A 24,186-nucleotide genomic window follows, 5' to 3' on the forward strand; every position below is an offset into this window, starting at 1 on the left:
CTGCAGTATGGGGCTGCTTGGTTGCTGGTGAGAGGCCAAGTCACTCTAGTGATGATACAGTTGCATGGCTGCTATTAGGTTCTCAGGTCACATCAAAGAGCTAATATAATATTCCCCTTAGGGGTTAGAGCTGCTCTGGGCAGAGCATCTAGGTTACAAGTTCCCACCCTGGTTTCTCCAAGATAGGGCTGAGAGAGACTCCTGCCTGCAACCTTGGAGAAGCCACTGCCAGTGCAGACAATTCTGAGCTAGATGGACCAAGGGTCTGACTCAGTATATGGCAGCTTTCTATGTCCCTATGTTCTTGAGTGGCCTGAGTCCTGCATACATTTGGGCATGTCTTCATCATATGCACCTCCCCACTTTTCCTAAAGCCATTGAGGCCCTGCTCTGTATTCTATCATTTATTGCAATCGGATCAGAGAAGGTGCAGAGCATGTCCTTGTCTGCTGTGGTGCCCACATTGTAGGGTTCCCTACCCTTTCTATTGGTTATGAGCTTTTTCTCCCTATAGGCTTGCTCCTCTCTATGGAGCTTCCTTGGCAAGTTTTCAAAGGCTTTTACCACTAGCAGAGGGAGGCCAGCGGTTGCCCCCCTCACCCCACCCACTATGTCTGACATCAGACGTGGGTGGTTAGCCATGACCCCCATGTTTGACATCAGACACAGGATGTGGTCTAACTCCCAAACTAATGGGGGGCGTGTCGGGGCCATGAGGTGTGGCCCCTGAGGGGCGGCGGCCTGGGTTCTATGAACCTGGCCACTCAATAGTGGCTACGCCCCTGGCTTTTACCAAATTCTGCTAAGTGTATGAGGCTGTTTTACTTCCTGTCATATTTGTGCTTGTTTCATTGTTTTTCTGTGAAGGGTGTTAACAGGTTTGTGAGCATAAGATAACTAATAGGTTTTAGATAACTAAAGAAATATTGTATTGCATTAGATAACTGATTAATTTTAGAATTGAAACAAATATAATTAAATATACTGTATTCACCTGAATCAAAGACTACCCCACCCCCCCAAGATCTTTCATGTTAGAAATCAGGGTGTAAATTCAGAGTCCTCTTTCTTATGGGTAAATAAGGACATAAACTTCTACTTTTTAAAGGGGCTTGTCTTCAATTCGGAGTCACCTTGTATTCGGGTAAATACGACATATTTACCTACCATGAGACTTGTGTACGTGCTAGGAGAATTTGTTCTGTTTTTAACCCAGGGAGGTTGTTCACACGACCGGGTGGGTGAGGGGAAGGCTTCACTTCAATCACCTTCTCCCCCAGACAATTGTGAGAATGTCACTGGAAGTGCCATCAACGCTTCCATACGATCTATCCACGGAGAGCTGGGACGACACATTCTGGCCTCTGGGTATCCCACAGTGCACCATGTGCTGAACATGGTGCATTGGGGAATTCTCCCAGGGGATGGACACTCTAGGTACCTGTCTTGTGTCAGCGTGCTGACACACGATCCTGGCAGCCGGGCAGCCAGCGTTTGCACCCTGAACCTCAGCTAAGAGCCAGGCTTCAGTGCTGGTTTTGCCAGGATCTGCATGGATCACGGTGGTTCCTGGCTGCCTAAGCCGAGGCTTGGCTGCCCATGAGAACAGCCTCTGTATGTTCATTTGGTCTTCTTGGCTGCTCCCTCCTAAAAAGAGCTGTCATTTAAGACTGCCATCCATCACATTATGAAACAAAGCTTAACGACATGTAAAGTATTATATAAAAGACCGTGAAGCTGAACTGTATGAGGGGGTGGCTGCTTGAAATGCCTAAAATGAGAGGGCAACAAAGAACTGCTAGGTTAATGTCTATTCCCAGTTAATTAGGGTTTAAGAGGAGCATGAAATGCTGGCTTCGTCGAGAGTCGTGTTTGACTAAAGGCCAGTCAGGCCTGGGAGCTGCAGAAGGCTGAAGGCTCTTGGCTCTGTGCGAGGCCAAACGATTCAGCAACAAACATGTTCTCCTCCCACGGCCTACAACGCTCTGTTCAAAAGAATTTTCTCTCTCCACCTGTGGCCATGAAAGAGGCTTGACAGATGGGCTGTTATATATCAACCATTGTGCAAACAGTTCACATGTAACAGGAACACTCCAGACATAGACTAACAGGATTCGTACATGGCTGTTGTGATCAAGAAAGGCTTCAGAGAACCATGGCATGGCGTGTCTCCTGCCTTCAATTCCCAACCCAGAAGAAAGTCTGCCTTCTTTTGCTAGTAGCTGGTGGAAAGTAAACAAGGCGATTTGGGGACACAGCTGAACAGAAGGAGAACACACTGGAATACCATGCAGTTCTAGAACAAATGGCCACATTTTCTAAATGTGTTTCTGACGTGGCATCCAGAAAGTTTGCAGCAAGTGTGCACGCATGTCTTTTCGTCTCCCTCCTCCAGCCTCCCATTAGTTCTCAGTATTGATATGTATTGGTCATCTTTCCTCTGAGGAAGACAGGGCGGCATATATGTACATGGCTGGTGGACTGATAAATTCTGATTGGTTATGTTAGGCTGAGAGGGAGTGACTGGCCCAAGGTTACTTGGTGGGCTTCACAGATGAGTGAAGATTTAGACAATGTCTGGATTTCAGTTTAGCAACGCAGAAACATAGGAAGCTGCCTTAAAATGAGTCAGACCATTGGTCCATCTAGTTCAGTACTCTCTAAACGGACTTGTAGTGGCTTCTCCAAGGTTACAAGTAGGAGTGTCTCTCAGCTCTATCTGGAGATGCCAAGGAGGGAACTTGGGACCTTCTGCAGGCAAGCTTTTCCCAGAGCAGACCCATCTGCTAAGGGGAATCTCTTGCAGTGCTCACATGTAGTCTCCCATTCAAATATAAACCATGGTATACCTTGCTTAGCAAAGAGACAATTCATGTCCCTTTGGTTTCCTGTGTTGCAAAACCAGGGCTCTCCAGTCCAAGTCCAACACTTTAGCCAGGGGTCTCAAATGGCATCCTTCCAGCTGTTGTATTACATCTCCCATCATCCTCCATTGCAATAGCCAGTAGCCAGGGATTATGAAAGTTGTAGGACAACATCTGCAGGAGGGAGGTGCATTTGAAACCTCTGCTCTAAGCAGTACACCACACTTGAATAACAGAATAATTGAAGGTTATTGTTGGAAAGGACTTTGGAGGCCTTCTAGTCTATCTGCTCAATGCCGGAAACTGCTATAGCACCCCACTGAATGGCCATCCAGCCTCTGTTTGGAAACCTTATGCTTGTGTGCATAAATAAAATATGTATAGATTAATATTGGAATTACCATGCAGCGGTATATCTTCATCCTAATGCATGTAGTGGTAAACTGATTCCAGTACAGATAGCACTGTTGTTGGTACTAATAGGTACATCAGTGCTGAAATATACAGATATACAGCCTCATGGAATACTTATATACAATGCATTTGTACATCTTGAACCAGTTCACATGAACACTGGCCCACAGCCACATCAACATGAGCTTATGTTGGGGCCACTTGTTTAAATGTGCCCACACTGATGTCACTCAAGGATGGGCCGTAACAGTCATGGCTCTCGCATGAAAGGCATGATAATCTGAATCTCTCCTTTACTTACTTTGCAAAACCCTGTTTAAACAGAGGGTATTTTAGCGGATGTAGAGGGGTGAGTCAGATGATCACCTGCTCACATGAGTGAAGGTTTTGCCACGATTGCATTAGCATACCCTTGAGTGATTTCAGGATGGGAGCTTTCACATCAGTGGCCCAGATGTTATCTTGTGTAGGGCTGACTGAGGGCCAATGTTCTTGTGAACCAGCTCCTTCTGCGTTGTGTTTGCAGATAATGTGCATGAATATGAACCTCTGCATTAAAAAAAAACTAGATTCTGTTTTAGACTATCAAACTGTTTTTCAGTGACCTGTGGCGAGGAGAACGGGGAACTGTGTTCGCCCCTGGTAGCCCTGCCAAGTGTGTGCAGTGTGCACAAGCCAGTGACAGCCCTTGGGCATCACGTCACATGCAAGAGTGTGTGGCCAGAGGACCGGAAGGTCCGCACAAGCCCTCCAGAGCGCATTCCCAGCCACCATATTTCCATTTCTCTCCCTTGAGCAAGGAAGAAAAAGGGAAATACATGCACCCAGCCAGCAAACAGCCACTAAGAATGAACTCCAGAGGGCTTGTGCACCCTTCTCAGGTCTCTGGTCACTCCACCTTTTGTGTGATCATTTGCAAAGGGACATGGCTAGAGCCCTAGGAGGCCCACACGAGTCCTCCAGAGCTCATTTCTTATCTGTGTTCATTGTTGGGTGCACTTTTTGTTTGTTTTCTCCTTTGTGGAGAGGATGAACAAAATGGCTGGGAAATCAGTACTGGCTGGAGCTTGGGGGGGGAGGGCCAAGTCAGGTGACCTGCAGGAACTGGGCACCCTGGGTTCTTTGAAGCGAGCCAAGTTCTATTATAGCACCACCCCTGCCTTTGACTCTAGCATCTGTCACATTGAAACAAACTTGTTTTGTCTTTGATCCTTTTTTGATCCTTTTTTCTTTTCTCCTTTTCTCTAAGTACTTTGAATTCCTGCTTGCTGGGTCTTGAACTGTAGACCCAATCCTGAAGACATCGGCTGCATTCACATGTAATGGAGAACCACACGGTTCCCCCCCCCCCGCCCACGCTCTCCTGTCCAAATTTTGCAGAAGGACAGCTCACATAGCCAATTGGGCCAGAGTTGAGGGAGGACCTTCCTCCCTCAACTCCAGTTCCAAGGTCAGCAGCCTGCAGTTCTGAATTCAGATGTACCACAGGCTGCTGGGAACCTTGAATTGTGGCAACAAAACTTTATTCAACCTGTGGGTTCAGATTGGAGTCCCAATCCTTCCTGAACCTTAGGTTTCATCACTGCACCTAACTGCAGTTCCCCACATTCAGATATGGCAGAACCACAGGTCTATTCAACCATAGTTCCACATTACATGTGAATGTGGCCATAGTTTAATGATATCACCAAACACTGTTCCGGGAGACAACAGACCAGAGTCCTTGGGGAAGGACCATAGCTCAATGGAAGAGTATCTGCATTGCACGCAGAAGGTCCCAGGCCCAATCCCTGATATCACCTGCTAGGGCTAGGAAATATCGCTCTGATACCCTGGAGGACTGCTGCTCTCCAATTAGTTCAGGCAATACTGAGCTAGATGAACCAATGGTATGACTCGGTATAAGGCAGTTTCCCATGTAAGGGTATAAGTCTGAAACCCACAAATAATCATTTTATTGACACACTAGTTAATTTTGGCCCGTTGAACAATGGGCCCTAGTAACGGCTCTCCTGTCCCCCCGCTGCCATTCCCCCTCCCTCCCTCCCTTCCAGCTGACCCCCCCATTAAGGGCCAAATCGGCCCAGCCACTTGCCCCCGCAGCTTCCGCCGCCGACCAACCGCCCACCCACCCAGCTGCCGATACCTCCTTGCCCCCGGAACACGTCCTCCGCTTGATCCGCTGCTCAATTAACAGAAGGAGAGAGGTGCTCACATGCAGAGCTCCACTCTCTTTAAAGTCTCTTTCCGAACTGGCGGTTTGGGCGGCAAGGACGCAAAGCGCCAGTTCGGGAAGAGACTTTAAAGAGAGTGGAGCTCTGCATGCGAGCACCTCTCTCCTTCTGTTAATTGAGCAGCGGATCAAGCGGAGGACGTGTTCCGGGGGCAAGGAGGTATCGGCAGCTGGGTGGGCGGGCGGTTGGTCGGCGGCGGAAGCTGCGGGGGCAAGTGGCTGGGCCGATTTGGCCCTTAATGGGGGGGTCAGCTGGGAGGGAGGGTCGGCGCCGTTGGCTGCGGGTGCTTTTTTTGATATTTAAGTGGCCTCCGCTCCGCCCCCGGCCTCCGTTTCTTTTGGCCGAGGCAGCGGCTCTGCCGCTGCCTCGCTCAGTTTACCCCGGCGCCGGTTTTCCGGCTTCTTCGGGGCGGCTGCTTCTGGCCGCCCAAGATGGCTGCCGGGTACCGGCGAGCGTGTCTCTCTTGCCCTGTTCTGGGCCTGCGCTTCGCGCAGGCGCAGAACAGGGCAGGGAGGCACGGACACACGCTTGGTGTCCGTCCACGGACGGACACCAAGCGTTTTATTAGAGAGGATGAGTGCAATGCCAACTGGACAACAAAGATCTAGTCTAGTAGTCTCAAGGGGAAGGATGATGCCATGTTTATGGCCTGCACATTAACCTGCACATAGCCAACACTAAATGCATGCAAAATAATGATTCTGAATCCATTATGAATTCCGGTGTTAAATAATCCTGAAAGGACAGTAGCAGCAAAAGTAGATGACATTAGGTAGTGTAAGTCAAGAGGAAATTAATCTTATAACAATTGATGGAAAAATTGGTACACAAAGCCAGTCTTGTAGGAGGCAACCTTACCACCAAAGGAAGGAACTGGAAAGTAAATACAGAGCAGAGGTGGAGGCAGATGGAAACTGTTGACTCTGCACAGGTTGTGGAGTTGAATAGCAGCTGGATACCCATGCAAACTGGACTGACATGCTCAGATGGCTGCTAACAGCTACAGTGGTATGCCAGTTGGCTATGTAGAAGCTGGCAGACCTATGTTTGGCTGGAGATCTGTAACCAGCTACTATTGGTTTCTTGGCTATGGAAAAAAAGAGACATTTTAAATAGGAACCCTGCAATCCCTTGGGGCTCCATTTCATCTTACTTTAATATAAGGGGAAAGAGTGTAATTGATATGCATGGCTGCCAATGCAAATCTCTTTTTTTGCTTCAGGTGTACATACTGAGAAGCATCTGCATGCATCAACATCTGCATTTGTATATCCAAGAAGATAGAAGAGACTATTTCTGGTATTTATCCATTATGGCGTATGTGTTTTTGATATGGAGATTTACCTTCGTGTTGGATAATGTAATATGTGAAGCAGCCCTCAGATGCAATTGTATCTTTCTGCTTGGAAAGATAGCATTTACATGTGGAAAGGGCCATATTTCCCTCTTTCCAGCCATTACCACTTCTGAAGTTTTCTGTTAGAATGAGATTCTGATTTCCTATGCATAGGTGAAAAACCAAGCACTTTCTGAGGTCAGTTGCATGTTGGGTAATGTAAAGGTGGGCTCAGATACTTCCAATACAAGATGACCTTGCCGATATATTGAAATCATATGTGAATGATAGTTCTATACTCCTTCCACTCATTGGCCAGCATGGGCTCATGAGACATTTTCAAGGTGGACACAATGGATGCCTTCGGATGCCATGGGAAACCTGAGGCAAACCCACTTCAGGTTGGCCCCCTGTGATGTCCAAATAGTTGGAGACACGGTTCAGGGACCCAAACACAGCTCTGTTTCCCCACACCCCCCACACCCTCTGATTGAACCCTCGGTTGTCAGTAAGATTCACTTACCAAACTCACCCAAAACAGAGTTAAGGGATGAAACTCCTCCCACTGTTCAAATTCCATTGGCTGGCACGCTTTTCCTTCCCAGGTCCTAGGAAGCCCATGCTGTCAGTTTCTCCCCCCTGCAGGCTCTGAGATCACAGTTCTGGCTCATCTGGGTGTGCACTGGGTGGGGGGCAGGCAAGAGAATCGCAGGTTCACTGAAGCTGTAGCCTTAACAATGCCTGAAAGCAGCCAATGTGTATTAACCTCTGATAGGAAGCTGGATACATTACACTAGAGTCAGTTTTACCACATGCCCATGGAATCAATGTTGAGGGGAAAGGTCAGCATAGACTTCCAATATAAGGTGACTTTTTCAATATATTAACATTATATTTAAGTTAATGTTAACATTAACATTATATGTAAATAATAGTTCCATACTCCTCAATATGGAGTCCAAAACTGGATTGAATGTACATCCAAAAGAAATGTATGTGAGTTATCTCTGAATCTCTTCCTAAATCCCAGAAACCACACATTCTAGAGGCTTTTGGGAGGAAGCCCATTGGCCCGTGGGAGAGTGAAAGAAGTAGGAGTTTCTATGTGAGTGTATTTTACTGCTCTCCCCACTAGCCAATACACCTAGGTTCCCAAACATTTTGAACAGGTTTACCCTTCTGCCACAAAACTTCAGCCAGTTGCTGGAAGCCAGTTGCCGGAAGCGCTGCATCTGAAAACGAGACAGAGCATCTGCCACATCGTTCTGTACCCTTAGCATGTGCTGGGCAGTAAAGAGTATGTCATGGTGTAAGCAGGTCAATACCAGTGCCCAGACAAGCCTCATGATTCACTGTGACCTGGAGGTCTGACTGTTGACAATCTGTACAACTGCCAGATTATCACACCAAAAGCGTACCACTGAGTTGCAGAAAAACTCCACCCAAATGCCACAACTATAGGGAAGAGTTCAAGGAACATGAGGTCCCTCGTGATTCCCTTCTCCGCCCACCTGCCTGGCCAGCGCTCAGCACATGATTGCCCCCTCAGGTACAGGCCGAAGCCTAAGCCACCAGCCGCGTCAGACTGTACCTGGAAGTCAGCCTCTAAGAGCTGCTTCAAACGCCAGAATGATACCCCATTAAATGAGTCCAGAAAGGTCTGCCAAGGCCTCATGTCCTTCCTCCTGGTGGTGGTTACACTGATTAAGAAATAAGGCTGCCTGCACCCAACAGCAGCATCGCAGAGACGCCTCAGAAAGGGATGGCCAGGGGCCACCGCACAGCAGGCATAGTTGAGGTGGCCAATCAGCGACTGCAGCTGGCATAGCGAGACCTTCTTGGTCCCAGGGCATAGCCACAATACCTCCCTCAGGGCATTGAGTTTGCTGTCAGGGAGGCATGAAAGTTGGCCCACGGTGTCTAGTTCAATGCCCAAAAAGGTTAACCTGGTGGCCGGTCCCTCAGTTTTGTCTTTTGCCAGGGGCACCCCAGATCGTTACAGAGGGCCATGAAAGTGTGCAGCAAGTGAGTGCACTGGGTAGATCCTGCCCTTCCTCTGAAAAGAAAATCTTCTAGATAATGAGCCGATGAGCTGAGCTGGGCCTTGTGGCAAAGCGCCCATTCCAGCATCGTGCTGAAAGCCTCGAAGGCTGCGCACGAAATAGAGCACCCCATGGGTAAGGCCCTATCGATGTAATACCCCCCCCCCATTGAACGCAAAGCCTGAAAGATTGAAGTCATCAGGGTGGACAGGCAGCAGGCGAAAGGCTGACTCAGTGTCACACTTTGCCAATAAAGCGCCTGGTCCACACATCCAGACCATTGCCACTGCTTCGTCAAAGGAGGTATACCGGACCGAGCAAAGCTCGGTTGGTATGCTGTTGTTGACCGAGCTGCCCTTGGGGTAGGACAGATGGTGAATGAGCCTGAATTCACCAGGAGCCTTCTTGGGTACCACAGCCAACGGGGATACCCTCAGATTAGGTAGCGGGAGCTGTGTAAATGGGCCTAATACCCTGGCCAGCGCCACCTCTTTAGCAATTTTTTTAGCCACTATATGTTCCAAACCATCTACTGATTTTAAATTGCGAGCGATACTATGGGTGCGCGTGAATTGACATGGTATCCAAAACCCCTTTGTGAAACCAGCCTCTATGTAATGTGCACATTCCCTGTCAGGGTAGTTGTGCAACAGGAGCCGGAGTACCGGAATCCTGATTGGGCTGAGGCCTTTTTCCCACACCGCCCCCTTGGGCGGTCGCGGGTCCTCTCCCCCGCCAGCTGATGGTAGCCCCCCGTGCCCTGAAAGTTTTTGTCCACGGGCAGTTGAGGCCTGCATGTCGGCCTCCACAGAAGCTGCAATCATGCCTGTATTTGCACGGGGAGCGCTCACACTTCCAACTTCTATTGAAATCCCAGTAGACCAGGGGACTTTGAACCCCCTGGGCGCCTGCAGCAGAGGCCGCTGATGCTGCTGGAGTCCTGGAAATCAAATGCCCGCTGCCTGTGCATTCCTCAACCAAAGGCAGGTGTCATGATCTGGAGCCAGAGCTCCGGATGCTGCTTTCCCCAAGATATAGCTGTGTCATTAGAGGCACGTTCTCTGAAAGCCTGGTCATAGCGCTCCCAGGCTTTGCCCGCAAAATCCATGAAAGCTCTATGAATGATGTCGAAGTACTTGATGAGTGCAGTGCCCTTCTCAGGGTACTTCTGCATGACCACTCCCATGTATACTGTAAACCCTGACACCCAATTGGCCCAGTTATGCTCAATGGGTTTCCTCTTAGTCTTCTCCTTGTCCTTCCCCTGTGCCCCGTCTTTGTCTACTGGCTCGGGCTCTTTGAAAAGCAGCTGAAATATATTCATGCATTCGCCTTTCCAAATGCGTTCCTTGACCAATGGCAGCAGGTGATCGCCCAGTGGTACTGGAGCATCGCCCGCGTGACTACTGGGACACGCCTGTGAAACCACCACGCAGGGGGCAGCAGCGGCGCCCTCTAAGGCTGCCCCGCGACTGGCCCCGCCTTGCCAGACCTGATTGCAGGTGGTGTGTGGTGACGCCCAGTTCATAGGGCCAGGATACCACCCATATGGCCCACAGGAGGGGTTGTATGGCATACCCCATGGCCAGACCCCTTGCGCTGACTCACCTGCACCAGATCCATCGCCGCTGAGGTCCTCACCACTGCAGCCCAGCACAGGCTCAGATTGGGGGGCCCCTGTTCCTCCTGGGCAACTGCCCGGTGCAGGCTCAGGTTGGGGGGGGGGTCCCGGTTCCTCCTGGGCCAGTTGCAGGTGGCCCGGCCGCTTCGAGTGCTGCCAAACGTTCAGTGAAACCCTGCATTAGTTTTGCTTTCTTGGCCGCCCTGGATGTTCTGTGGTGCTGCGTCGGAGCCCCAGACGGGCCAGCCCCGTCCCCCATGGGAGCTGCGCCTTGCTTCTCTAGGGCCTGGAGGCATGCAATAAGTGCCCTGATAGCCCCCAGTTCAAGGTCCCCATCGTCAACAGATGAGGAATCTAATGAAATGTGCAGTCTCTTAATAGGCCTCACAGGCCTACCGCCCTTCTTAACTGGGGCCTTCTTTGGGCCCATGCTGCAAAGAACTGCCATGCGTACAGAAGCAGATGTCGGGGTGTCCCCCTGCTGCTCCCGGGGTACTGCACTAGCCCTTTGGTTCAAGGCCATGCCTATGCTTCCTCCTAACACCTGTTCCACCCTTTGTGTGGAATACTCAGCGCTATCAATCCCCCACGGCTAGCTCTGCCCCCCAACCGTTGCCCGTCCTCCAAACCTTGGGCCGGGCCACTCAGCCTGCTGCGTCCTTGAGGTGCGTTGATCCAGCTGAGTGTGAAGTTGATCCAGCAGAGCGCGAAGTGTGGCTAGGGAACCTAGAGCCCCCCTTGAAGCCAACGGGGCCCAGAGACTAGATGTGGGCACACACAATTGAGTGAGGGGGGGTTGCCAAAAGCAGCCAAAGCTGCAACCTTGACCCTCAAATGTAGAACAAATGGGGGGGGGGTTGAGGGCGCAAGGCCTGCTCAGTCCCGGCCAAGTAGGAAGGCCAGTACCAGCCCCAAGGCCCGCCCAGCCCGACCGCGTCCGCGGTGGCAGGAAAGAGGCAGCCACGGGCGGAGCTTAGAAGCCTGCCCGCCTAGGGGCCAGCCAGCCAATCCGGCCCTCGCCTGGTGGCCCACGAGGCCCACTCGGGCCTAGCCGTGGTCCAAAATGGCGCCGCGGCAAAGGGGGGCGCGGCGGCCGGGTGCTGGGCTTGAAAGCCCACCTTGTGGCTGGCTCCGCCCAGCAGCCAATGAAAGAGGGGGCAGCGGCCAAGAGCAGGGCCTGATAGCCCGGCCGGCGGCAGGAGGCCGACAAGGCTCCGGCGCATCCTGCGCCGCCCAGCAGCCAATAAGGCCGCGACAAAGAGAGGGAGGCTGCTGAGGGCAGGGCTTAGAAGCCCATCCCTGGGCCGGCCGACCACCCAAATGCTTCCCTCAGTGGCGGGGCTTAAAAGACCCCAGCCACTGCTACAGCCCCCGGCGCAGCCCACTCCCACCAGGCCCGGCCATGTGGACGAGACTGGCCTGGGAGCTCGCCAGCACACATCCGCTCTCTGCGCTTGTGAAAGTCAGACTGAGCTGGCGCAGGTGCGCCACGGGCTTGCTCCTCAAGGCCCTGCCCAGGAGGGACGCCAGGGCCAATGGAAGCAGGCTCCCGGCGTCACATGCTCCTCCTAGGTGGGGGCTGGGGCAAACGACCCGCGCCGCCTAGAAGGGTGGCGAGCGGCAAGCTTTTATCAATCAGTTTATGCCTCCTAAATATACAAAAGTGCTGAGCATTTCTTTTTACCACCACCCCCACTTTCCAGACTTCATTCAATTGATAATAATCACATTGCTATTTTCTGAAGAGTTGGCACCAAAACTTTATTCTTTTCACAAAGAAACCACTGCAACCAACCGATTACAAAAACTGTCATTATATCACAAAAGTACACCTTTGACGTCTGTTAAGTAAAGGTTTATTTTACACTTGAAAAGTCAATCTGCACAGATGACTAAATGCTTTCAGAAGTATGCAGCATGCTCTTGTCAAATATTTGGAGGAAAATAAAGTTGGTTTTCAGACAAATATTTACTTTTTGGTTTCAAAAATTGCCCTTTTCTATATATGAGAAAACATACCACACTCTTTCGAGTCTAAAAAAAGAAAAAGAAAAGAAACTTCTTCCAATTGCTTTATCATTTTAGATGTATCAGGCAATAGCAGCTGGACCAGTTTCTTTTACCTTTCATTTCAAACCCAAATGGTATCTCTTATTTTCTGTCTATAACAACCATCAAGGTTGATAGAGGTCACCAAAGCATCTGATAGTTTGCAAAGAAAATTCTAGAGACCATTTGGTTTGTAGTACGTGTAATTTGCTGTCTGAAGCCTAGTACAGACACAGTGCTTGTATGTTTGATCATGGCTCTTCAGGAAGACTCCATTAAATCTAATCCAAACGCAAGAATCTCTTCAATCGATGTAATCACAGACCTAGGCCACAGAAGTTAGAAAGAAACTCATTGAAGTGTGTGAAATTATCCTACAGATATTCTGTGCCTGTGGGCCCTCCCTTACTTTCTCATTACTATAATATGGCACCAACTTTTGCGTAGCCTTTATATGTTACAGACTATTGCCCCCATTTACAAGAAATGGTATAAGTGCCAGTTTGGGCTGTGCTTAAGGACTTCCAACACTTCAGAAGAGGCCTTTGATTGGCCAAACTAGGCCGTCCTTGTCCTGGTGAACTCTGGGCTGCTGTTGGATAATGTGTGGCCATGTGGCCTGCTATAGAAAAGTTTCTATAGAAACTCCATAGTTTCTATTTAAATTTCTATCATTTCCTTCTGTCAGCAAGGAATGGAGTTTATTTGTTAGGTGTAGATAAGGGATGAAGAACAGATGGGCACTTAATCGTGAGGCCACTGCTTAAAAATGTGGCACTTGGCACCTTAAATAGCTTGAGGAGCAATTGGGGATGTCTCCTAAATCTCATATAACATTTTTAGCAGTATTACTCCATTAAGCGGCTCACCATTAGATAGTGTTGCAATTTTTTTTCATCCAAAATTTTTCATACATTTTTTTAAAAAAATTTCATTTAAAAACCCTGTTTGATTCACATTTCCCTGGCAGAGCAAAAACACTCTCCCATTAACAGGTGATTATGACATCAATGCTGCTCAACCTCATATCAGCAGCCTTCTGATATCTATGGGAGGAAAGGCTGAGCTGTGTGGATTTGTTTTGTGTGGATGCCTAAAAATGACTGGAAAAGGGTTTGTTAAAGGAAATGCAGGAAATCTGTAATTTGAAGATTCCTGCATTATTGCAGGTTTCTTTGCTGACAATCAAGATAACGTTAGAGTGGAGATGAAGGGAGTGAAGACCACAGGGTTTGTATTGGAGCTGATTTGATTACTAAAAAAACCCAAACTCCTCTCCCAAAAATATTGCCCTCTTACATGGTATGCCAGTATGGGAAAAAATATTTTTAAACCCCCCCCCACACAGACAGACCATTTAATAAAAAGGGAATGACTTTGCAAAGAAAGAAGTGTGTGAACAGTACCTGTTTCCTGCTCTTTTTGACTTTCACCCTAGTAACAGCTGAGAAGAATTTAGGTCAGAGCTGGTGAAATCTGCCCCTCTCCCCACCACAGAAGGAGGAATCTCTTGAAAATAAAGACCAACCAATATTACACTTGAATTATTTAACTTAAGTCTCTGAGGTAGATTGGACATGTTCCTTTATATCATGTAGGCCTCCGTTGCTAACGCTGCTAGATAGTGCTGCTGCTTCTATCTGACAGTTGCCTCTTCTTTCATTTTACCTCAGAACCGATAGGAGCTCTGAATCCTATCTAGCTTTTACAACCCTCCAGCCTTGTACTTCATAAGCAGAAGGGGCTGCTGATTTCCTTGAAAGGGCCAGAGTGCCCAGAACTTTCAGCAGTTGCATGCTAGGCAGACATCCAACAGGTAGAACTTTACCTACCATTTGAGTTTGGAAACAGAACATGTTGATATTTGGCTTGTACTTTATCTGCACAGCAGCCAGAAATTCAGCTGGTGAAGTTCCCATCTTCAATGCTCAGGGAAGCTGCACCTCATGAATTTCTTCCTATCATTCAGCTGCTAAAAAGACAGCTCCAGGCATGATATTTCTATGGCAAAAACTCACACACACACACACAAAAACAGAAGAAGCAGGAAACAGGCACTGTTCACCACTCCTCCACACAGTCACACACACCCCTTTAAAGATGAAGAAAAATCAAATAAAACCATTTCCCCTTTATACTGGCATGCCATATAAAAGGGTGATTTTTGTTGCAGAGTTATTACTTATCTTCTATAAGTAAATGCACAGAAAGCTTAGCTTTAGTTGCAGGTAACAAAATCTTCTTTTCCAAAGACCTCTTTAATGCATAAATAAAACTTAAAAACTGTTCATCGATAGCAAACGTTTCAATGTGACACATCAGCTTCAGTGCTATACAGAAGTAGCTGAAATGTGCTCTTAAATACAATAACTCAACATCATGACTCAGCAAAACTGTCAGCAATTAGCGAATCCTGTTACAGTGCCAGTGTCAACCGATCTTCCTACAACCACCGCCCCCTATGTCTCATAAAAGGAGGGAGAGGGTAGAAATTCCCACTTTCACATAATAGGAGGAAGAGAGTGAAAATTCCCACCCTCATGCAATAGTCAATTCCATCGCAATTCCTCACACCTGCCCCCACTGCCAAAGTGAATATCTTTGTATAAGAACATAAGAACAGCCCTACTGTATCCACTACTCTCCCTTGATGTTCTTTAACATTCTTTGCCTATGGTTTTGTTCTGTCTTTATGCTGTTTGTCTGCCAGATGTTCCTTGTATCTGCCCTAGCCTGGATTAGGCTGTTTGTGAGAATAGCCTCATCGTGTTTTAAGGGACTCTGTGACGGAGCCGGCAGTCGCGTGGGCGGTCGATCTGGCTGCCCAGCTACGAGCGGCTGCTCATCTGCAGGGAGAGCAAGCTAAGCCCGCATTCAGATTAGGAGAACTTCCTTGAAACCCACTCTCGCATCCCCATTTATTTATGGGCTTTCTTACACCATGGCCTGTTCTGTTCAACCTTTTCGAGCTGCACTGTTTTCTGGATGACAGAGCAGTGAGCAGTCTTCCCTGTTTTTTCCAGTATCAGTGGCAGGAATGTAGCGACAGCAGAGCGTACCTGGCTGAGGCAGATGTGTCTGTGATGCATCTCCTGTGCATGCCAAATTCCTGGCACATGCCATTTCAACATAAAGAGTTTATAATGCAAGTTTGTAATGCCAGAGAAAGTGAGGAATGGGGGTGGGGAGTCAGTTAAATATAGCTCTTTGACAAGAGGGAGTGAAGTCCTCTTTTCAGAGAAGCTACCACACAATGAAAGTGTCATTGTATATTGTCACTGTAATCGTCTTAGCAGCCTCCACAAGGAATACAGGTCTTGGAAGCACAGATGGCAAGATGTCAAAGGATAGTACGAGAGACGGATGGATAAACTGATATTTTTCCTTGCGAATGAGTGTCGACCCAGTGACCTAGGACACTGTTTGGAGAGTACATGTAAAGTCATTTGTGGGAACTGAGCTTGTATTTCAAAATGTACTCTGGGCATTGCAGTTTGGGTAGCTGTGTGCTTTATATCTTTTTTATTTCATTATTCGGGAAGTCATAATCACTCCTCCCCCAGCCTCAAGAAACCCATTCTATCTTTGCATCACAGGGCTGTCCAGTTGTAATGATTAAGGACCAAGCTTGACATTATATTTTAAAATGTGCTTAGATTTTCCTTTCTAAATAGCAGTTGCGGCACCCTGGTCCAGATCAGAAGGATGGCATAGGGAGAAGAGGGCTTTAAATCTTTGTCCCGACCATGTTTCCAATTCAGATGTCCTGCCCGCAGCTGCCATTTGCCTTGGGGAAAAAGCTCCCATTGGCTCCAATAGGAACTTTCCTCCCAGGGCAACAGAGGTGTAGCGAGATTGCAGTGGGCCCAGAGACAAGCTTTTAAAATCCCCCCCCCCGTGTCACTGAAGCTCAGCTAATGAAGTAAAGAAATCTTAAATAAGGCTGAATAGTGGTAACAAAAAGATACACACACACACACACACACACACACCCCTCCCTACCTATGTGCCACAATAGAACATCATCCTAAATTATTTTTAAAAGGTTTTGTAAATTGTGGACGATGTAAGTCATTTAATGGTACTAGAGAAAGACATGCTATTGTGGTAGCTCCGGGTCTTAACATTCACATCAGTTTTGGAGGATGAATACAACTGAAGGAAGCCTGGGCAGGTGCGCGGCTAGGGGAGTCAGTCATGTGACTTGTCAGTGGGCCCCCAGACAACTGTCTCCCCTTGCCCTATTATGGTTATGCCCCTGCAGGGCAAATAGCAGTGGTGTGGTGGGATCTAACTGGGACAATGTCAGGATCAAAGCCCCCACCCCCCACCTACCCCACCCCCATGCCATGGTTCCAATTCAGATTGAGACCCTTAAAACTGTTATTTAGTAAGGAAAACCAAAAAGGGTCCCCCCCCCTCCATCTCTTCTTCCCCCAGTAGTGCCCTGGGTCACCTGAAAATATATCCCTGAGGACTGCTTGACCCTCAGGGACATATTTTTGTGATGCACAGTGGGCTTCAGAAGGAAGGGGAGATCAGTAAAAAAATTGCCTCTTCCCCCACCCACCCACCCGACAATGCAGCAGTACTCTGGGACTCTGCACCGCTGCATCCACACATGCTGGTGGCTGGTCACTGTCACTAACCTTGCTTTTAAGGATTTCTGAAGTTAAGGGAGCTGCAAATGTGGGGAGACCAACAAGAATGGATCTCTTAACTAATATTAAGAGTCAGAGAGGGACGGCAGAGTTTTTTGCACCTGGACTAAGTTGGCAGAGATGACTCCAAGATTTTCTGCTCTCCCTTTCACTCCCCCTATGAACCAGACTGGAACCTTTTGGCGAAGTGCCAGACAATACTGTCATAGCATCCCCCCCCCTTTTGCCTTGTTGCCCTCTCAAATGGACACTGTGCAAGCACACCAGCCAGCAGAGAGGAGAGGCATGGTGGACAGTTTGTTGTCCACATGGGATGCCAGGCATCAGGAGGTACATTTATGTGCCATTAAAGCCGTCCTGGGTGGTGAGGCATTTGATTCAGGCTCCTTCCATTTTGAACCAGTCCCCAGAGACTATGTTCTACTGCAGTGCTTTTAATGGGTTATTTGCGGACAAAATCTCCTGTATTCGGGTCGACTTTGACGCCACTCTTTTTGCAGAGTCTACTAAGGTGGTGTCCAGCAATTTCTCTTGCAGTATTAGATTGGATCAGTTTCAATCTGTGATGTCTGAGGACGTGGAGAAGTTGCTTGTGGCGGTGCGGCCTACCACTTGTTCTCTGGATCCTTGCCCAACTTGGCTGCTTCTGTCTAGCAGGGAGATTGTTGGAGATGGCCTTGTTAATATCATTAACTCATTGCTGAGGGAGGATAGGATGCCTCCTTGTTTGAAGGAGGCAATGATTAGACCACTTCTTAAGAAGCCTTCCCTAGATCCCTCAGTGATGGATAGTTATAGACCAGTCTCCAATCTCCCATGGTTGGGCAAGGTGATTGGGAGAGTGGTGGCTGACCAGCTCCAACAATCTCCCTGCTAGACAGAAGCTTTACTCCACCTTCTGCTCTGACCCCACTCCTACCCCAGCCTCCCCCAGCCGCCATTGGATACTAACAGTTGCTCCTCCTGTTGAGGCACCCGATTTTTGTGAAGATGGCGGATACAAACCTTATAAACAAACATTCAAAATATTATTGTGACATACAGCTGCATAGGCATGTATTTATTTGTTTGTTTTATGTAATAAATTTCTATACCACCCAAAACTTAGGTATCTGGGTGGTTTACAATAAAAACACAATTAATACAAAATTTAAACATTAAAACAATTTCAAACTTAAAACAAGCTAAAAGTATTAAAACTGGAAACCTAATTAAAAGCCTGGGTGAACAGATGTGTCTTGATAGACTTTTTAAAAGTTGTCAAAGATAGGGAAGTTCTTATTTCAACAGGAAGCACATTGCAAAGCCTCAGGGCAGCAATGGAGAAGGCCTGTCCCTGAGTAACCACCAGATGAGCCAGTGACAATGTAGACGAACCTCTCCAGATGATCTTAATGGGTAGTGGGAATCATGGCAAAGCAGACATTCTCTTAAATACCCATGACCTAAGCTGTTCAGGGTTTTATAGGTTATAAGCAGCACCTTGTATTTTGCCCAGAAACTTATCATCAGCCAGTGTCACTTTTTCAATACAGAGGTAATATGGTCTCTCCGAGATTACTCAGAGACCAACCTGGCTGCCGCATTCTGTACCAACTGCAGTTTCTGGACTATGTACAAAGGCAGCCCCCTATAGAGTGCATTGCAGTAGTCAAGCATGGAGGTTACCAGCATATGTACCACTGTTTTGCAGTAATTTATCTCAAGAGATGGATACAGCTGGCATATCAGCCAAAGCTGATAGATGGCACCTCTGACTGCTGCCTCGTTCTGAGGAACCAGAGAGATGTTTGGATCCAGAAATGCCCCCAGACTGCTTTCCTTCTGGGGAAGTGTGACCTCATCCACAACAGGCAGATCAAAATCATCTCCCAAGTTCTGACACTGCACAATAAGTACCTCCATCTTCTGCATTAAGCCTCAGTTTGTTATCCCTCATCCAGCCCATTACTATCTCCAGGCAGGCATTTAGGGTGGTTATGTAGCATGTAATAAGTTGCCAAAGGCTTCAGTTAACTGGCAAACAGATAATAGGTACATTGTATATGAAAAAGACCATTCCCTGTTGGTCCATTTTTGCATAAGTGCACAGTATAAGAGTTTCCCAGCACCCTCTGAAGCATCTGGGACTGGTACTATTAATCTGATCCAATGTGACAAATCTTATCTTCTTCTGTAGCGTGACTATGACATTCAAACAGCTGCTGTGTACTACCTCAGTCAGGATTGCCAGATGTCCTCCACCTTTTTTTTTTAGGCCTGTCCAATATTCTTTATACCCCAGTCAACATTTTTAGAGATGATGCCATGGTGCCCTATATATCCTACCTTGGAAAATAAAGCACACATGCATACCCTCTATCAAGGGAAAGAACAGGCAATCGATGTAGTTTAGAATCTACATTCAAATCCAGCATTTACAGAGAGAACAATGTTGCAGCCCTAAGCAGTTATCTGGAAATAAGTCCTGCTGAATTCATCAAAACTTCCTTCTGAGTAAAGATGCTTCGGATCTGGCCGAATTAGTTTTAATCTGAAATGAGCCAGGCTATAGTTACAGCTGAGCCAGAAGTTCTTAAAATATTTTTTATGACTCCAATGTGAGAGCTGTGGAGAAAACATATGTTCCCAAAAAGTCCTCCCACCCCACTGCTTAATGGCCCACAGGTTGTTCAGTGTTACATTTCCATAACATTCCATCCAGTGCTGCTGTGGGCCCTGAAGGCACCCCCAGTGCTGCTCTGAACAGATGGTTGTGCATGCTGTGCTGCCATGATTTCTTCCATTGTCATCAATGGGAGGAACTGCAACAGTGCTGCTTCCCATTCAGAGCAGCGTTGGGGTTACCTTCAGAGTTTGCAGCAGCCCTGCTGTGATGCATAGGGGCTCCATATTGCTGCACATCATGTCAGTGACTAACATTTATTTGATTACGGTTTACAGACCTGGGATGCTCCACCCCTCACCTATTTAGTGCCACTTGTGTGGTTGTGGCAGCAGCAAACACATTCCCTACTGCTGCTGGGCATGAATTTACTTCAAAGTTCCCTCCCACCTGGAAGACACCAGAGTGAAGGCAGCAGGAAGCCTAGCTTCCTGTTCCTGCTCTTTGATAACATCAGCCTGAAGCCCATTCAGAGTAAGGGCAGAAATAGAAAGCAATGCATCCTTCCCTTACTCTGGCATCTTCTAAGTAAGAAGGAATTTTCAAGGAAAATAGCACTCAGCATCAGCACCACCACGAAGTGTGAATGCTGTTTCCAATAAGGGAGCTGAACACTTCACCCCATTTGTGTTCCCTCCCTCCAGATTGCCAAAATGGCACAGCCTGTGACTGAAGCAGCAAAATTAGTGGGGAGAGGACATTTCATCCATCCATCCATTCAATTTATAAACTGCCCTTCCTAAAGTAGCTCAGGGCACTTAAATTAAAATCAAAAACATATAACAAAACAATTAAAATCAGAAAACAGTTAAACCAGATTAAAACTGATTAAAATTCAAACTTATCATTAAAATGGCTAAAAATATAGGGTATTTAAGGCTCTCCTGAAGGCCTCCAAGGAAGATAATTTTAGCTAGAGCATTCCCCCCACACAGACAAACAACGTCTATTGAGAATGGAACCAGATTTCCTGCACACTTAATCAGCGTGCAAACTAGTTCAACTATCTCTGTAATTTTTTAAAATAACATTTTGATATAGAATTTGGATAACTTTTGTTTTTTGGAGTGGTTATAAAAAGCCTTGACTATATTACTAAATTATACCGGGGGTCCTGTATAGCCATGATGGAAACACATATTCACATAGCTTAAGGTACATACAGAGGCTGTTCTCACATGCAGCCTAACCCAAGCTAGGGAAGCCCATCCTGGCTTAGGCGGCATGTGAAAACTGCCGGGACTGGGCCCAATCCCAGCAGGGCAGCGCTGAGTTTTTCGCCTAGTGTTTTAACACAACTTTTAGCTGGGTTAAAAGGCGCAAACACTCCCTTAACCCTGGCTCTGGGATTGTGTGTTCACTTGGACTGCATTCAGTCCGAGCGGACACAGAGATGGGTGCCTAGAGCACCCGTCTCCTTGGGGAATCCCCCAATGTACTGTGCATGTCACGTGGTGCATTGTGGGATATCTGGAGGCTGGGCCATGTGGTCCTGGCTTCTGGAGCTCCATGCTCTGTGGTGCAGTGCAGATTGTCTGGGAGGATGGTCTGTGCTCCCAGCAACATTTGTTCACTCATCCGGGGGGAAGGTGAGTTGGCCCAACCTTACCACTCTCCTGTCCGCCCAGCCATCTGCCCATATGGTCATGTGAATAGCTCCACAGTGTATTTACCCAGGAATAAAAGAATGCAGACACTAGAGTTTGGGGCTGATTATTTATTTAAGTAATGATTCTAAATACATTCTTTAAGAACATAATATGTACATATTTATAGAGCAGTTTTTGGACTCCCTCAGAAGAAAAACCACTGTGTGACTGTAAATTGCTCTTACAACTTCCTGGAATGACGGTAAAACATCAGGTCAAATCACTCAGCAATTCTGTTTTTGTAGCATTATTCCCAGAAATGCCAGCTGCAGTGCACAATCTACTTAATGCAGAATAGTCTCTACATTTAATAAGTTACTCTGGAGTAAAGTGGCTTTCAGGTTGCAAGGTGTTACATAGATAAACACTTACGAGTTGCCATATGCAGCTCATAACGATATGCAAACTTAGAGCCCAATTCAGATGTTTCTTGGCATCTGACAATGTACATAAAATAATCACAAAGTTATTTAAGATTGTAATTGCTCGCAAGAGCATGTGAGGCTGTTGGAAGGCTCACAATCCTGCCCAGATTGTGTGGCAATACTTATTCTACGAATTAGTGGTTCACATTCTGCACAGCATAACATGGGCATTGAAGAACTGCCTGTGCCACTGAGAGCATTGTTGGATAGCAGCCTTGTTTGGCTGTGACTTCTGTGATGCTTATTCTGCATCACACAACTGTGCAATTGCAGTTGTGTGATGCAACATCAATTGGAAATAATGGGTGTTGTCTCACACAATTGCAATTGCATAGTTTTAAGTCACAGTGAAATTGGGCTCTTCTGCAACACCACAGGGGGTGTTTTAGACTTTATTTATTCATTTATTCGATTTCTATACCACCCTTCCAAAAATGGCTCAGGGCGGTTTACACAGAGAAATAATAAATAAATAAAGATGGATCCCTGTCCCCAAAGGGCTCACAATCTAAAAGAAGCATAATACAGACACCAGCAACAGTCACTGGAGGTACTGTGCTGGGGGTGGATAGGGTCAGTTACTTTCCCCCTGCTAAATAAAAGAGCATCACCACGTCCACAGTGGCATGAACAGTGCTGAACTACCTGCAGGTAATTACACTGTGCAGAGTGTGAACCAATATCGCTATAGGTCCATTCACACTTTATGTTCAATGAGTGTACAGTGTACATAGGTACAGATCTGTACAGTCATTCACATGTTATGTTCAACATAGGTACAGAAGAATACTCTTATCTGTACCATGCATTTGAAGGGCCTGTATCCAGGTTCACTTTTTAAAAAAGAACACAGATATAGTCATTTACACAAACACATGTACGATACAGCATGTCTGCGTCAGGCTTATATGAGAGGTGAACAAACTGACCATGACAATTTGTACTACCATGGTAATTTTTGGAGCTGCCATGATAATGTTAGCTACAGCAGCCATATGTCCACCCTCTATATGGAAGCATCAGGTCATATGATCAAGGAACTCCATGTAATCCCAAGTGTATCCAATAACTAGGAGCCCCAAAGCCTATGTATTTCCAGATGTATGTGTTGGGAGATGTATACTCTTATTGTAAATTCAGGCTCTTAATAATTGATAGTGAAATCATATGACTATACATATTTCCAGCTTTTATCTGCATTCTAAAGATAGACTAGTGTTTAAAGATAGACTAGTGTTTAGAACGGAAGGAAGGAAGGAAAGAAGGAAGGAAGGAAGGAATTTTTCTGTATAGGGTTTCACAAAGAAGTAGTAAGCATGGAAGAATCTGTCCTTTACATAACCTGTGAAAATAATCTGTCAAGTCACTACATAAATTTAAAACTGTTTTTTTTTAAAAACAAACAAACAAACCCTCTCAACATTAAAAAAAGAAAAGAAAAAGAAAAGGGAAATAGTTACAAGTTTTATTCAATGTTCAGCATTTTGGCTGTTCAGAATTTCCTGAGTAGTAAATGGTTCAGCCACACAAGCAGCAAATCAGAGGGCAGAAAAAACTGACTTAGTTTTCCTTAGGGAGATAACATGTGAGCTCTTTATGCTTTGCAAACCGCAGTGGCTTGCAGACATTATGAATATTCTGTTTTAAATAGCTACTGGAAAGAATATCCAGGATTTCCTTCAAATCTCTGTATTAAGCATTTCCATTCAAGATTACTGTGTATACTTCCCCAACAAAATCAATTACCTGGTTTAAATTGTACTGAAATGATGGTAACTGTGCAGGAGCATGATGTGGAGTTTATTTCATTTGCTTGTACAGGACAACTCTTCCCTCTTGGCCCTTGTATATTGAAAAAAGCCCTGGCTGTAAATGTATAATACTATTTTGCACAATTTCAGCCTTCCAGATATTTTGGACTACAACTCCCACCATCGCCAGCCACAGTGGTCAATAGTCAGAGATTATGGAAGTTGTAGGCCAACATCAGCAGGAGGGCCAAAGTTGTGCAGCCCTTGTATGAAAAGTATACAGGCAACAGAGCATCAAGGCAGGAAAAAAACAACCTGTCAATACTCAGCAGTATTGATGCCCAGTTGCTGTGTCTGGCTCCAAGGGGTGGCCCTTTCATGAGGCAAGGTAAGGTAGTTACCTCAGGTGGCAGACTATTGGGGCATCAGCAGGATGCATGGAGTGCCTCTCCTCATGTAAAGGTTGAAAGGAGCA

At 46.8% G+C, this 24,186-nt stretch overlaps 1 long non-coding RNA gene across 8 annotated transcripts in view; it reads left to right on the forward strand.

Moving 5' to 3' along the window:
* The window catches only part of LOC128329647 (uncharacterized), a 224,983-nt gene that overhangs the window by 138,673 nt on the left and 62,124 nt on the right, over positions 1–24,186 (forward strand). For all 8 annotated transcript variants that reach the window (XR_008309735.1, XR_008309732.1, XR_008309736.1 and 5 more), the window contains one exon: positions 6,735–6,811. This is a non-coding gene — a long non-coding RNA (uncharacterized LOC128329647). The remainder of the gene's footprint in view (positions 1–6,734; positions 6,812–24,186) is intronic.

The sequence above is a fragment of the Hemicordylus capensis genome, chromosome 6 (genome assembly GCF_027244095.1).
Source record: "Hemicordylus capensis ecotype Gifberg chromosome 6, rHemCap1.1.pri, whole genome shotgun sequence".
Lineage (NCBI taxonomy): Eukaryota > Metazoa > Chordata > Lepidosauria > Squamata > Cordylidae > Hemicordylus > Hemicordylus capensis.